At 52.8% G+C, this 15,920-nt stretch overlaps 1 protein-coding gene across 1 annotated transcript in view; it reads left to right on the forward strand.

Annotated features, from left to right (window-relative positions):
* Positions 1 to 1,524: 1,524 nt before the first annotated feature.
* Positions 1,525 to 15,920, forward strand: part of NGF (nerve growth factor) — a 49,179-nt gene continuing 34,783 nt past the window's right edge. Inside the window, exon 1 of the mRNA XM_016124409.2 lies at positions 1,525 to 1,643. The gene's annotated coding sequence lies outside the window, so the exon portion shown is untranslated. The remainder of the gene's footprint in view (positions 1,644 to 15,920) is intronic.

Raw genomic sequence — 15,920 nt, forward strand, 5'->3', positions numbered from 1 at the left:
CAGAAAAGGGCGCACCTTTGCTGGGAAATGACAAGGCTGTGCCGAAGCGAAAGCTGACTTCCGGTTCGGGAAATTTCTTCCCGCTCATCCTTCTCAGAACATGCATAAATTGGGTGAACTTAGGCGCGGGGCAAAGGTGAAAATAGAAAGAAGTGGAGACCGCAGGCCAATCTGGGCCAAGGGAACTGAAAGCGTCTAGGAAGGGCCTCGCCTTGCGCAGGTGCCCTCCAGCGGGAGATGGGGGGCCACCCTGGCACGTACAGCGGGAACCCCTGTTTGCTTGAATTATGCCGGCGTGGCTTCCCCAACAAAGAAACTTGGTGCCTCTCCCTCTCCTGGTCTTTCTCCATACCCCTTCCTCCCTGGTGGCAAAAGGCACTGGGCAGGGGCTCAGCATACGGTGTGCTCAGGGAAGAAGTATACACATGTGACTGATTTCAACCCCAGAGAAAGTGGGGTGTGAATTTTGAAAGATCTGTGAACCCACCCCCCCCCCAAAAAAAAATCATTACAATTAACGATGCATATTTGGTGAAGAGTCTGACTTAAGGGATATTTCAGACTTGCTAGTGTGGGGCTGGAGTGGGACAGGGCAGGCTGCGGGCGGGGCCAGCTCCCCTGTCGGGCTCTGAGTCCGTGGAACCCAAGAGATGTTGGAAGGCCAGCCGGGAGCTCCCTCCTCGCTTACAGTCTGCACCGTGGAGTTAAGAGGAATTTGGGCAGGCTGGGGATTGGCTTAGAAGGCCAGCTGTGTGGGTCAGTTTAGAGCCAGGGGCCCCTTGCAAAGCTGATGGAAGCTGCGGACCCCCTATCCAGAAAAATGCACACACTGTACACAGATGTACAAATTGCCCTACAATTTCGGCGGGTTCAGGGACCCCCAGGAAACTTTCAGAACTTAAGTTAAGGCCTTGAGACTAGGTCCTGATGCCTAACTCCTCCGTCCCTTGTCTCCAAGCTGTACTCGCCAATGCCCAGGGGCCTTCTAGCTGGTTCTGGGTCTCAGAGCTGCCGCCCATCCTTGTGTCAGAGGAGCGCCGGCATCTTTTGGGGTTCCCCGGGGTGCTTGCTTCTCTCAGGGTGATGCGACGCGTCCCAGGCAAAAAGCTCCCTTGGCTTTTCTCGCTAGACTCTGAGGAGCTGCCAAGCCTAAGGCATGGAGGGTTAACGCCGGGAGGACCCCCAGGTGCTGAGGGCAAACGAGGGCTGGGGAAGGGCCAGAAGGTGCGGGAGCCGCCCGCGACCCCGCCCACCTGCAGACTGATGGCCCATTAGTGGCCCAGGGCCAGCCCCCCCCCCTCCCCGCCTGGTGCCCCAGAAAATCCCCGCCTGTGCTCGGGGCGCGCAGCCCCTCCGATCCCCGTGGTTCTTTTTGACCTCAGGGGCTTTGACCCTTTCCCTGCCTGGGTCGAGCCAGCCCTCCCGGGAGCGATTGATCCCTAGCTCCTTGAAGCCCCCAGCGCCGTGCGCCCGCGCCCAGCAAGAGCAGGTGCGGGGCTGCGGAACGCTGTAGTGCGGGACGGATTTGGAGTGACGGAGGAGTCCGGGAGGAGGGGCCTAAGAATTTCAGAAGCTGTGTTAAAACCTCTCCGAGCTCCTGCGCGCCAGAGAGCGCCGGGAGCAGGAGGGGAGCGCAGCGCTGGGTGAGTCCGGAGATCCGAGCCGAGCCCTGAGAGGGGCGCAGGGCGGACAGGGGCGCGGGCCGGCGGGGCTGAGCTCTCGGGAGGGGGTGCACGGATCCCGGCCTGGCCAGGTCTCGCGGCGCTCCCGGGGCTCCCGCGGGCCGAGCTGCGGCGGGGAGGGATGTGTCCCGAGGGGGTGCAGGAGCGCAGGAGCCTGGCGGGCGGGCGAGTCCGGGGAAGCCGCGCGCGCTCCGGTCTTCCAGTTCCCGGTCTTCCGACGGCCCCAAGTCCGGGAGGCCACCCTGGTGCCTGCAGCATCTGCACGCGGTGCCAGGGACAACTAACTCGAGGGTAGAAGGGGAGAGCGCGCCTGAGGGAGAGAGGGCGCGTGCGGAGAGAGGGATGCGCGGGCGGCGACCGCGCAGGGGCCGGCGGAGCGGAGGTCCGCGCCGCGGAGGGCGAAGGCGCCGCGCGCGGGCTGGGCGGAGCGCCGAGCCCCGAGCCCGGGAAGTGCCGCGCTGCCCCAGGGTGCGGGGACCAGCGGGGCAGGGCGCGCTGGATCTGGTGCCGGGATCGGGGCAAGGGACTTCGGTATCCTTCTCGTTGCTGGAGGGCCGGGAGTCCGGAGTGAGGACTCCTCGGGCTTGGTGGAGGAAGCCCGCGCGCCAAGGGACCTCCACGGAGCCCGCGCCGGACCTCAGTCGCCACTGCTCAGCCGGCTACTTGGGTCACACGCCTCACCTCCAGCTGTCTGCTGCCAGTTGTGGGAGAAGCTGGCAGGAAGGGGTGGCGCGGGCAGCGCCCCGGATCCAGGCGGCAAAGACGGAGGGGAGAGACAGGACCCAAAGGTCAGGGAGCGACATCTTTGAGCCAACATAAACGAGAGGCTTGATTACAGCATTTATTCTTAAACACACACACACGCACGCACGCACGCACGCATGCACTCTGAAATCCTCATGGAAGGTGTTTTCTGCTTGAACTTTCTATTCTCTAGTGACTCGAGAGATTAAAAAAGCCTGCTTGCTAGGCTGGTTTTTCCAAGTTGTTCCAGGTTGGAAGTTGTAACAGTTTGAAGGATAATTTATGGGTGTTTCACGCATTAAACTGTATTACAGCAAAGCCTTTTGGGTGCTTTGGGTATTAAGGAAAACTTGGTGCACGTTCCCAGCTGGAAATCAAAATAGTGCTCTCCTGGGTGTCTCTGCCCCGGCTGTCATCTGAAGCCAGTGGAAATCCCGGAGAAAAGGCACTTGATTAATTGTCCTGGCTCCATCCTCTGGGCGTACCCACTGCCAATGCCAGCCCCTCCTCCCCCACGTGCTCCGCCAGCTGCGATCTGCAAACTCAGAAAAGGTGGTGGAGAGCCTACCAGTAACTTCCCTCCAGGGCGTCTTCAAACTCTCCAAGCTGTCAATTGAGTCTGCAGAAGGGAAATCTTTCCTGCCGAATGTCTGAAACTTCCTCCCTCTGCAGAGCCACAGAGGAGAATCTAGAAAGACTGCATGGGTCTCTAAGTCAGTCAGCTCGGGCGACCCAGATGTCGCTCCCGCTCCACCGCTCCAGCTCCACCGGTGGGCAGAGAGTCACGGGGGACTGGGGACTAAGGGGAGGAGGCGAGTGAGTGGTCTGGGGGCTGAGACTGGCCATGACTCGGGGAAGGAATGACTGTCCCTCATGCTTGGGTCACTGGAGGGCAACAGGGCTAATGGCACATGCTGCTTACACTCTCCCCCCAGCCTTTCCTCAACGTTTGAGTGCAGATGAAAAAAAAAAAAAAAAGGCAGCCTTGAAGGGGAAGATGTTAGGAGGCACCACGAGTGGGAAACCAGGGTCTCGGGGACTTGGGGACATGGCTATCGGGAGAACCGAGGGAGTACGGCAGAGGATTGTATAACCTGTTGCGGGGGGCACACCCTCCCCGGCAGCTGCCCTGCCCCTGAAGCAGCCCCCGGCCCACTAGAGAATTAGGACATTGGGTCCACTCAGGACAGTCTTCCTAGTGCTGGCGACTCTTTCTGTACCCTGAGCCTTTTCCCAAGGAGCGAGGGTCTCGCCTCCTCCCATGGCCCACCCCGCACCTCTCATGCGGAGAGCCAGAGGGAGAAGGGGGTGAAGCTTCTTCACACTTCGCTTCTCTTGTGTGGAGAACTCTGCCTTGGGGAGGAAGGGGGCCCAGCTGCCGACATCAGCAGGGAGGGGAGGGCAGGGCAGGGCAGGGCTGCAGCCCGAGGGAAGTTTCTCATCATTACTGAGATTAAACTGATGAGAAAATCTGCACAACTTCGCCTTTGAAAGCTGCTGAGAGCTGCTGCAGTGCCTTCGTGGAGTAGTGCCCGACTGTGGCGGGGGCAGCTGCATGGGGGCCACAGAGCCACTACGGAGGACGCAGAGCTGCTGTTCCTTCCTGCCGTGCATTGATACAGGGCCAGGCCCGGAACCCCAAGCAGACATCAGTGCCACACTAAGGACCAGCGGCCCAGCCATTCATCTTCCCCCAGTAAGACCTTGTAGGGAGTTAGGGGTCCAGAGCAGGCAAGTCTTGGAGACCTTGCTGGTGGCAAACAGTCTCTCTGCTCTCAGAAAGCAATGGCAGGCTTGCTGAGGATTCACTTAAGGTCTCTGGACATCTCTGAGCAAACAACCCATGTTCCCAGAGGGCTTCTCTTTCTTTGACTGGCACCTCTGATCTTGCAAACCATCAGTTAAGCCGTCAGCTCTCAGGCTTAACCCGTCCTGAGAAATGAACTCTGTGCTGGACCAGTTTTACAGTCCAGCATACGGTGGCATCAGGCAAATGCATGGAGAAGGAAGACCCTTCCCCACCCCATGCCCAGAGACCTTGCCTCCCGACAGTGGCAGAGCAGTTTGCATCCTAACTCCAAGTAGCAGTGAAACCGAGGCTTGGGGGTCCCTGGTCTTCCAGTGGAGTGTGCACAGGGATTGTCACTATTTGATCAAGGAAGACAGCCCTTCAGCTGCAAACTTCGGCCAAGGCCAGGATACTGACAGCGTGCAGAGTTTCTCATGTGTGATGACGTTTTCATTATTCTTCTGTGGGCTATTTTTCATCTTTCTGAGGAGTCTCTGTAACTGTTGGCCTCAGACTGTGACAGGGTAGGAATCAGACCGAAACATTAAGATGATCTCTTGTATTTTGGGTAAACGTACTGCGGTAGTTTCCCAACTTCTGAGACAGGAGGGGAAGTAGCTTCGTGACCTTGAGCAAGTCACGAACCTTCTCAGCTACATTGTCCCAATCTATAGGATAAGTGCATCGAATTAATAGTGTTTCTCAGTGGGGCTGTTGGAAGTTAGGGACAATTCTTGGTTAAATATGACCTATTGCATAATACAGGAAGTTTAGTTTCCCTACCTCGCCTGCTAAATGCCAGAAGTCATGGTGACAACCCAAAATCACCCCTCCCCCCCACCGCCAACACACCATTTATGGCTGCATACTTATTAAAAGGATAATACTTCTCCTAGCTGAGAAATCCTTTGGAAGTTTCCAGTAAGGCCCTTTCTTCCAGACCCCAATGTCGAGCATCTATTTAATCACTGAGTTGGGCCTTCGGAAGTCCAGCCCTGGGTTTAATCCTCAAAGAACCAGCATTTCAGGCTCCAGGAAGCCATCGGCTGGAACATCAGTGCTGTGGTCCCACCGGGCATCATCCTTTGCCTTTTGTCAGTGGAGCCTGACTACAAATGACCCACATGAAAACAAACAAACAAAAACCAGAAAGAGCGGGGGAAGGGACAGGTGGTATTGGAGCATGGTGGCCCCTTCCTGTGCCATATGTTATTAAAAACACAGGCAGGCCGCCTGCCTCTGCCCACAGTGCTGGGGGAGAGCCTTCTCCCCTGTACTAAGTGGGTCGCACTCTGGGACCACGAGGTCCCTTCCCTGAGTGAGAGAACAGGGAAGCAGAACCCTTCCCTGCACTGACAGCACTTGATACAACATGGACACGTGTTGGTATCAGATTAACACAACTGGGCCCGAGCTGTGAGAATCAATGGGAATCAATGATGTGACATTTGATTTAAAAAGATCGGCTGGCAGTCCCACCGTGGAGGGTTGGTGTTTGTGGCACTGGGTTGTTCTCAAGGAGGACAGCTCACGCTATCCTTACCGCTGCTCCAAGGTTTTACTGGGGACGAAAAATAGAACCTTTTGGGTATTCATAGTGCGAAGGGCCAAAATGAATATCTTTGTAGGATCTTACAGACAAACCTACTTGCTATTCACCCCCAAGCAGTCGGAGAGAAAACTCCCGAGGTGGTGCAGCTGGAAGATTGGGGCCGGTCTGATAATGCCATCCATCGGGGGCGACTAGCAGTTGCTTTTTGAACTGCCCGCGTTTGGCCAACCTCTTTCACTGTGGAAACTCTTTTCATTAGTAGTCGTATTAGTCAGAGTCGGGCAGTCACCACCAGGCCAAACAGATGTTTTGGCACTGCCTGCGGTGGCCTCTGCAGGTGGACAGCCCTGCAGATGGGAGGATCCGGTCTGAAGTCGGAAGGCGCAGGGGCCGAGTGTCCCCGGAAGCCACGCCACATGGAGGGCTGGTGCGGTCCACAACATGCACTGTCCCAGGCACTGCAGAGTATTTGCCGTTTGGGACGGATGGGCTGGTTCTCCCGTTTCCTTTGGCTCTTCCATCAGTGGCCGGGGTGGCGGTATATATCAGCTGTCTGCTTGCTGCATGCTGTTCTGGAGTGAGCCCCAGGGGGACCACCTGGTGGGAGCCAGGAAAGCTCAGCGCAGGTTGGGTGTGCAGAGCGGTCCTGTCTCAGCCCCTCATCGCTTGGGTCTGAGGTGTGGTTACAGTGACTTGCATGTCTCAGTTGCCCGGTCTGATGAAATGCCATCATCCCATGTCTGGACCCGAGCAGACCTGGCTCAGAGGCCAGCACACGGGGACACCACCTCATCTTTGTCAATGACCTTGTGTTGAAGACCCACAGTGTGTGGGAGATATCAAGGGAGGCAGGCCCCCTCTGGACTGTGACTCTGAAGAGAGGGGCAGCTAGCTGAGCTAGGTGAGCAGAGGGGAGGGAGATGAGTCCCAGGAGGGCAGAGCTGCAGGAAGGCGCCTCGGAGACCTGGCTCCCCTCTGTAAAGCTGTAACAGCAGAACCTCCTGCATCGGGCGGCACCCCCCCCCCACCCCCCCATGGCAAGATGTGGTAGGTGGAGCATCCACACAGGCCGCATGCACCGGGCGCTCCCCAGACACCCGGCCCTGTCCCTTGTGATCTCCCACGGCGGGCCGGATCACGGGGGGTCCTTTCTTCACACTTTTCCAAGTCAGGTCAGACAACACCATCTCTGCACTTTTTATGGCTATATTTTGACCTTCGCTAATTAACATTCTCATTTCGATAGAATTTTAACCCAAACTCTTCATCTTCTGAATTTTCTTTGCCCCCTAATATCCGGGTAAAAGGAGACTCGTGGATATTCGCCTGTAATTTTCTTTCAGAGGCAAACTTCTTTTCGGGCTTTTATTTCAGAAATGTTATGCAATGCTCTCTAAATAAAGCGTTTCTCGAGAATGCCATTTGTACTGGCAGCTTTCTGAGTGTTTGGGTTCCTTCCCCCACAGAACAATCCTCCTCCAACAACGACTGGTGTCTTTAGGATTTTTCGTATCTTATCGAGTTTACAAGGGAAGGAAGAAGGAGGCTCCAAACTTTCTATGGTAGCAGGGCACACCAAGGGTCAAGGGTTGAGCTGCTGTGGGTGAATTGCGCATAACCAATGGTTAAAGTGGGGACAGCCCCCGCTGGGGGTGGGGTAGGTCTACCGGCTCCTGGGGGACTGGGCACTGAGGGGGAATCATTATAGATACAAAGCAAGGCACAACCCAAGGAGCTTGCTCAGGAACCAAAATTAAAATGGTGTCAGAGTGAACGAAGGAAGGTCACAGGCTGGAGGGGTCTGTGGTAAACCGCAGGAGGTGTGCCCCATCGAAAGGGGACAGGCCATCTGTTGCTTTGCAGAGTTGCACGTTCAATGAGGACAGACCTTCCAACTTTTCAAGAAAAGTCAAAACCTTGAGTTAGAACAGAAAGTTCCTTCACTTTCAGAACATTCGTGCAGACCAAACGAAGCCCATCGGCGGGCCTTTTTACCTTCTCGTCTAGATTAACACACTTGGAGCAAACGAGAGCAGCACTAGAAGGGGGGCGACTGAGGAAGTGCTAGAGCTCTGAGGAGGGAGGGGTCTCAGAGACGCGAGGCCCTCCGCGGAGGCTTCCTGGAGGAGGGGGCGTCCTGCAGGCTGGTAGATTTTACAGAAGCAGCCCTGGCACAAAATCAGAAGTAGCTTCAGACCGAAGCTCTGCCTCTTACTGGTGCTATGAGTAATTCCTTAATCCCTCTAAGCCTCAGTTTCCTCACATGTAAAAGGGACTCACAGTGCCAGAGGGCAGCTGTGAGGGTAAGTGGAGAAAATGCTGGAAAGCCCTGACTTAGCCTGGAATGTAGCAGTGCCCCGTAAGCCTGGGCTCTGTGCCTAATGCTGGGGTGGGTGGGGGTTTAGCCAGCCCAGGGGGCTTAAGAATCAAGGGGCAGGGGCTTGAGGAAGCTCCCTCACTGGGCTTTAGCGAGCTTTTCAAGGACTCGGTCCGATTGCGTTCTTCCGCCCCAGGGGAGACTGTGGGTTACTTTTCTCCTCTCCCGCCCTCACCCCGCTCCTCCCCAAGGCTTGCGTCCGCGTGCCCACGTGTCAGAATCCCACCCTTTTCGAAACCCGACCTGGGCCACGGCAGAAAAACACAACCCTTCTCAGTCTGAAGGAAAAGGACTCGGGGAGGCTGTATGGACACGCACGGCAAATATTCAAGGAATTCTTAGGAATTAAAAGAAGAAAATTTGTAAATCTGGATTTTTGCATGAGGCCATCACAGGCACATGTTTTCTCAATTAGTGTGCACATTGCTTGGAGTTAAGTCACCGAGTCCGCGGCCGGTCAGGGCTGACTCGCGCCGAGCCACCTGATCTGGACTTTACTTTCCATGACCTAAATCTGATTCAGCCAACCCTGTCATTGCCCCTAGCTGTCAAAACAAAATCCTACCCCACATCCCAAACTGGCGTGGAGACATACACGTACCCCTGAAACAGCGATCTGATTCCAGATCCTGGGTGTGCTCCCCAAAAACTGAGGGACAGTTTTTGCTGGTGGATCGATCGGTTCCCCACGACCCCTAATGACTTTCTTTTCCTTTGGCATCCACCGTTAGATGGTGACTGTGCATTGCCCTGTCACAACAGATGAGACCTTTAAGTTCTGAAAACGGAGAAAATCATTGCTTTTGCAATAGCATGCATCAACTGCTTAAATTATTATTAGTCGGTGCCTGAGATCAGCGACTATGTTTTCTGGATGGTTTCCTGGACTGACTCTTGTCCAAATAAATGGCTTTGTCAGATATTTGTAATTTCTGAAATATTTGATTAATGATGGGCCCTCACCAGAGGAATGGTCCAGCATGCACAATTAGCAGCATGCCTCAGAAGCAAAGATGCTGCCGGCATCCAACAGGACCAAGCAAGAACTTGAAAACATTTCTAACCGACTATCATAGACTAGAGGAAAATGTTTTTCAAAGTACAGATTGAGACCCCTTACGGAGATACGTAATCAATTTACTGGTACAACTCTCTCTCTCTCTCTCTCTCTCTCTCTCTCTCTCTCTCTCTCTCTCTTTCTCTCTCTCTCTCTCTCATTCTCTCTCTCTCTCATGAAAGCAGAGTAAAAAAATTTTTAAAAAATAATGTCTATTGCACATAGGAAGGGAAAATACTCATGAAACTTCTCTTTTAGTTGTATGTATGTTTACGCGTATACATGTGCAAACTGAATCATGATGGAAAATGTATTTTTTTCACTGTGAGTCATGGTTAAAAAAGCTTAAAAGCTACTGATATAGACAACGACATGGTTTAGAAAAGGACATGGCTCTGGAGCCAGACAAATCTGGGGTTAAAATGCCAGTTCCATGATTCCTAGTTGCATGACCTTGGGTAACTGAAGTTCTCTAAGCACCAGTGTCCTCATCCGTAAGGTCAGACCGACTCCCCCCTCCAAGGGCTGTTGTGCAGATTAAGTGGCAAAGATGTACAAAGTGCCTGGCACTGTGCCCGCCACCGAGGAGGCCCTCAGCAAGTGAGAGCTGCTGTCATCGCCGGTCCTCCCCTCCCTCCTCCTCCCGCCCTCCTCTTTCTTTAATTTCTTCTTTGGGCCTCACTCCTCGACCTCATCACAACTGTGACTTCCCTGACTGTGTTGAACCTCGAGGTCTGCTGTTTCTCTGGCAAACCCGGCAAAGAAACAACCACCACCATATCCTATCTTTGTCCCCAACTTCGATCCCATCCTTCTCCCAATTCATGCTTGCAGAGCCTTCTTTCTGCGATTCTGTTCTCTAGACGTGACCATGACAGCAGTTGTCCAAAGGGGCACAAGACATCCTTCTCCTGTCACTGGGAACCATCACAAGGCTATCACTGCCTTTCCTGCCCTTGTGACCGGGATAAATGCTTTGGTCCTCGTGTGGGTGCGGTCATTCTGGAAGGACCTTCTGTTCCCACAAATCACATCCTTTCCCCTCAGTATATTTTTATAAGAACGACAGGGCTAAGATACCATTAAAATGTTGACATTGTCAAATTCTTAAGAAGTCCCTGTCTGTAGTGGAGAGCCTAACATTTTCTCACGAGCGAGGCTTCGAGCCGCCCCGATGCGCAGGGTTTAAGCTCCCCTGGTGTAGACAGCTTGAAGCCTCTAGTGTGGACACTGGAGCTGACACCTTCGCAAACCAAACCCTCATCCCAGCTCCAGCCTCCAACATGGCCTGCAATCTGTCAATGACCCCAGACCTTCCCTCCTGGGCAGAGGGCACGTGAGAGGGTGACCCGCATCAAGATTCTACTCTGGGGCCACAGAGGTGACATGTCCCAATTTTCTTGAGAGCCTGCCTAATGCAGCCCCTGAGGGCGGATCAGCAATGACAAGCTGCCAGCCTTCTTTCAGGAGGAAGTTTTACCTCTTCCTCTCTGCATTTCCCATGCTCCCCTGGGGCTCATTCCAACTCTCTGTTCTTAACATGCCCTCCCACAGGGCCCCATCTTCACCACTAAGACTCAGGGAGGATTATTAGTGACATCTCAAATGCTGAATTCCTGTCCAGAGCGAAGATTTAACGCTCTTTTCTAGGCAGTTAAGACATCTCTATTGGAGGTCGCCAGGCAGAGGGGCAGAGGGGAGAAAATGGACTTGGTTCTAGTCTAATTTTCATCTCTCTGAGTGTCTTTCTCTCTACTTCACCACTCATGCCATTATTCCCTGTAAAATTAATGTTACCAGGCCAGTTACACGTTTTAAATAACATTTATAGCAGGAGAGAGACACTTGTCACATCATACCCAGCCCCTTCTCATCCAAGCAGGTGGATTATGTTGAACCAAGCAAAGTAGCCAAGAAGCTGTTTAAATTTATCACTGTCGCATCTTTTTTCTTTGGTCTGTCTGTTTTTTTTTTTGTTTTGTTTTGTTTTTTAAGGAAAAAGCAAATGCCGACTTACTCTTTCTGTGCCCAAAAGGAAAAAAAATTAAAAGCATATTTCCCTCCTTTCTGAAACTTGCAATGACAAATGGAATTAATTGTCCCAGGACACGACACAGCACCAGGAATGTTTCCTAGGCATGAAATGAATTACCTTTCTTTTCATCTGGGTTCAGGAGTGTCGTGTCTGTCCTTTGATGGAGAAAGTGTGAACACTTAAAAACGTTTTCATTTTCCTTTTTGAGGAGGTCAGACACTAAAACCTGCTCCACATTTCATGGCCATGTGTCAGCATCTCTGTATCTTGGAAATGAAAGAAAATATTTGGGAGGCGGGACTTTTATGTGTTGTTGTGTAGAATTTTTCTAAAAAATAGTGGGGCACGTCAGAAAGTGGAGGGCTTACTAAAGGAGCAAATATTTTTCAAAGGCTCTTTTTAAAGCACCTTATGATTAAGGAAAAAAGGTAATTTAAAATTTTAAATGTCCACCTCCTAGTTATTTCAACTTCTTAAATGATTATGGACAAAATTCTGACTGGCAATACTTGTGCTTGGGAAAATCCCACGAAACCTGCCTGAAGCTTATTCTTTTATGGATTGGGAAAGTAGTTAGGTAAGAAAGAATAATGGTTAATGAGGTATAGGTTTTTTAAATTTTAACTCAGTAATACTGCAATTCAGGAACCAGGGGTTTATTCCTGGCTCAGCCTTCTCCTAGCTGTGTAAGTCGGGCGGATCACAGAACGTCTCTGAGCCTCTGTTTCCTACTCTGTAAAAGGAGAATACTAACTAACATCACCCCTGTGTCCTGGGTAGGGCTGCCACATTGAATCTGGCTGCCAGTGGAGGAAACACCGTAACTGTAGGTGGTAGAGTTAAGATGCGAGAGTTCCGGACAAGGGATGTCAGACTCCAGGTGCCAGTGCGGCTGTGCCCTTGGTGGGTGAGGGATCTTGACAGTCATTTGCCCTGCATGAGCGACCCTCACTCCTGCCCGCCCGCTCCCCTGCAGGAGCGGATGTGAAGGCACCTCTCATAAGCCCAGGCAGAGAGGAGCGGTTCCCGCCGCAGTGGGGACAAGGGCCTGTGCCAGGCATTGAAGGGGCCCCTGTGAGGCAGAGGCCAAGGGCACTGTAGAAAAAGCAGGAAACTGGAAGCAGACTCTCTGGGGCTCTAGGCCCAGGAGCAGGGCTGTAGACACATGGCTGAGGGTGAGTTACTGCAGCTCTCTGATTTTCAGTTTCCTCAGCTATAAGATGGGATTAATAGCACTTACTCCTTAGCATCAGGATCAAATAGTGTGACTTCCACTAAGTCATTTGGTGGTTCAGAACCTGGTTTTGGAATGTCTTTGACCTTGAACACAAATGAATGCCTGAGGAGCCCTCCTACTACGTGGCGACTTAGCTGAGGACAGTCTAAAGTGGATGGAGTTACAGGGCCAAGATGCTTTGGCGACACGAAGCTCTCCTAACGTCCCTTCCACCTCACTGGCCTCAGCCTCCGCCAGCTTCTTCTTCTCCTGACCTCTAAACACGGGAGTGTCCCAGAGTCCAGTCCGGCTTCCTCGCCTTTCCATACCACTGTCTTCCTGGGTGATCTCATACTCCCCAGGCATTAAATATGATTGACGACTTCTGGACGTCGACGTCCCATTTGGACGTCTCCCTGGGCTCCAGGCTCTATGTTTTACTGCCACATCCACCCAGATATCTAATAGATATGTCGAATTGAGAACTACCCCGCAACTACGTGCTCTCTTTCAAGTCTTATTTTCGTCTTCCCCAGTTTAGTTAATGACCATTGTTCCCATGTTGTTCAGACCCCAAATCTAGAAATCATCCTTAATTCTCCCTTCCTTATCACCTCTTCATATGCAATTCACCAATAAGTCCTGTTGGCTTGAAAATAAGTTCTGAATCCATCACTCCTCAGCATCCCACCACTGCCTCTCAGTCCAAGCCACTGTCGCCTGTCCCTCAGCGACTGCAGGAACCTCCTCGTGCATCTCCCCGCCTCTGGCTCCCTTACAGCCTTCTAACCCAACGGCAGTAAGAGTGCCCTTTAAAAATGTAAATCACGCCACGTGATTTCCCAGCTCTCAAACCTCCCATGGCATTGAGTTACACGTAGAATAAAATCCATACTCTGGCCGTGGCCTGATTTCAGTGAATCTTCGCTGGGAATGACTTTTTTCCCCCCGGGGAGCATCTGGCAACATCTGGAGACATTTTTAATCGTCACAAGTGTGTGTGTGTGCCAGGGGTGGGGTGGGGCGGGGGGGGGGGAGGTGATACTGACATCTCGTGAGTGGAGTTCAAGGGTGCAGCTAAACATTCTCTGATGCATAGGACAGCTCTCCACCACAAAGACTTTTCTGGCTCAGAATGGCAGCAGAGTTGAGGTAGAGGAGCCCCGCCTTCGCGTGATCCCCAACGTTCTGCGTCGTTCCTTGCCCGCTGTGTGGCGGCCACACTGACCATCTCGCTATGTTTTCAACACACCAATCTTGTTGCTACCCCAGGGCCTTTGCGCCGGCTGCTTCCACCATTTGGGACACTCTGACCCACAGATCTTCTTCACATGGGTAGCCTATGCTCATCATTTAGGTCAGCTCAGATGACACCCTAATTTACAATAACTACCCCGCCCCCACCAAACCCTGCCACCAGTAAACGCTATTCCCCGACCCAAATTTATGTCATAGCGCCTCATTCTATTAGTTTTCTTGTTTTAGTGCATGTCTCCTCCACAAGCATGTAAAACGTAAAAATGAGGGCAGGAATTTTTGTGCTCATCACGCGCTTTATCACCTAGTAGGAGCTCAATTAGTGTTTGTTGAATGAATAACAGTTGGTAAGTGTGGCACAGATGTGCATACTATGGAAGGTCAGGAAAGGAGGAGACCAGTGGGATGCAGCATTTTGGGGTGGGCTTCCTGGAGAAGGCACGACGTGGGCCACACGGCGAGTTTCTGGGGTCCCCAACCCACTGCTAAGCCGACTGGCCCCGAAGCGGGGTGGGGCTCTGAAGGCTTGGCTTCCCCTCAGGCATGAACAGACTTGGGGGCCCCCTCACCGCTTGGAGCTGGCTACGGACTTTAATATTCAGTAGGATAGAGAGCGAAGCTGGAGGGCTCAGGGGCCCGAGACGCGGGATTGAGGAGTGGAGAGGAGTCAGGAAAGAGACGCGAGTGGGAGAAAAGCAGGAGCGGGAAGGCGAAATCGAAGGCCCGGTGGGTTCCGATCAGGCGCGCAGCTCGGTATGGAGGGAGGGAGGGAGGGACGGAGGGGCCTGGGAGGCGAGAGCGGCCACCTCCGGGGGAGACTCTGAGTGGCTCCTCCCCAAGGAGTGTCTTCCACCATCTCTTTTCCAGGAGCTGGGTGAGGGGGCTGTGATCTGGCTTCGGGGCACTAGAAAGGCCAGCGTGGGGCTGGGGACTGAACCTCGCGAAGCCAGGCAGGGGCTGTCCTCGCTGGCCGTAGTGACCAGGATCTAGTTGGTGCTGTGTGAGATAATTATGAAAATCATGGTTCCAGGACAGTCTTGCGTTAGAACACTGACCCGTTTTCAAACCTTGGTCTTGTGCTTCAGTTCAGAAAAGCAATCCTTGTAATGCCACGTGTGACAATGTATATGTAGCCTGTGTGTAGCACGTGTCAGGTGAGGAGCGGCTGGTCCCACCACCCCGGGTCAGCCCCTGGTGTCACCTCGGGGTAAGGATGTTGATGTCCAGTTTCTTGAGGGAGATGATGGGGGAGGGGGTACGGATCATGGACCGTTATCCAAGGTCTCAGCTCTCCAGGGTATGGAGATCATGGAGGCCACTGTGGGACGGGACGCCTGGTCCCAGGTACACAGCTCTGGCCATCCCCACATCTCCTCCAGGTGACACGGTGAGGCCAGGGTCGAGGCCCTAGGGGCCACCTTGGGACACTTACTCGTAACTCTAGCTCATTTTGCCGCCTGGATACTTCTGAGGCGATGACTACAGGAGATGACCTGGCCAATACCTCATTTTATTAGTCTGTAAACATAGGTTTAAAGTAATACACCTCAGATGTAGACAGCTTACTCCAACCTACCAAAAATATCATTTGCATATTTACAAGGTCTGAAGAATGATACAATGATGATGACATTCATAGGTGGCGGATTACCCTGATGTCTGATTTAGCCCTGACTCAGTCCCCAGAAATACAGATTTCCCTGCAGACATCGTCTCATTGGTGCCTGGCCCCGGGCACCTGGCCGGGCGAAGATGACGAGGTTGTCTGTCATACGGCCTCGGACATCACCATGCCCCCTCCGCTTCCCCCTGAGCACCAATGACACATCGCTTTGACTTTTCATTCACAAAACCTGTCTGCCAATTGGTCACTGGGGCCTCTTCTTGGTATTCCAAGGTTTGATGCTCTCAAACGTCTAATCCTTCAAAAGGGATCGCCGAGCCGTCATTCATACTAAGAAATGCATGGCTGATAAAGGCTCAGGTGGCTGCTGATACCAGAGGCAAATGCTTTTAGCAGCCATCAAAGTTGGTCAGAAGGCACTAGACTACTCTCTAGACAAGAGAACAAGCAAAAGGCTAGCTTTGGACTTTCTTTCCTACTGATCGTGTGACTTTAAATATATTACGTAAATTCCTGTTTCTCAGTTTCCGGAACTGTAAAATTGGAATAATAATAACATTTCCTTATAAAGTAGTGGTTAAATGAGA

Source organism: Rousettus aegyptiacus, unplaced genomic scaffold (genome assembly GCF_014176215.1).
Source record: "Rousettus aegyptiacus isolate mRouAeg1 unplaced genomic scaffold, mRouAeg1.p scaffold_m13_p_17, whole genome shotgun sequence".
NCBI lineage: Eukaryota > Metazoa > Chordata > Mammalia > Chiroptera > Pteropodidae > Rousettus > Rousettus aegyptiacus.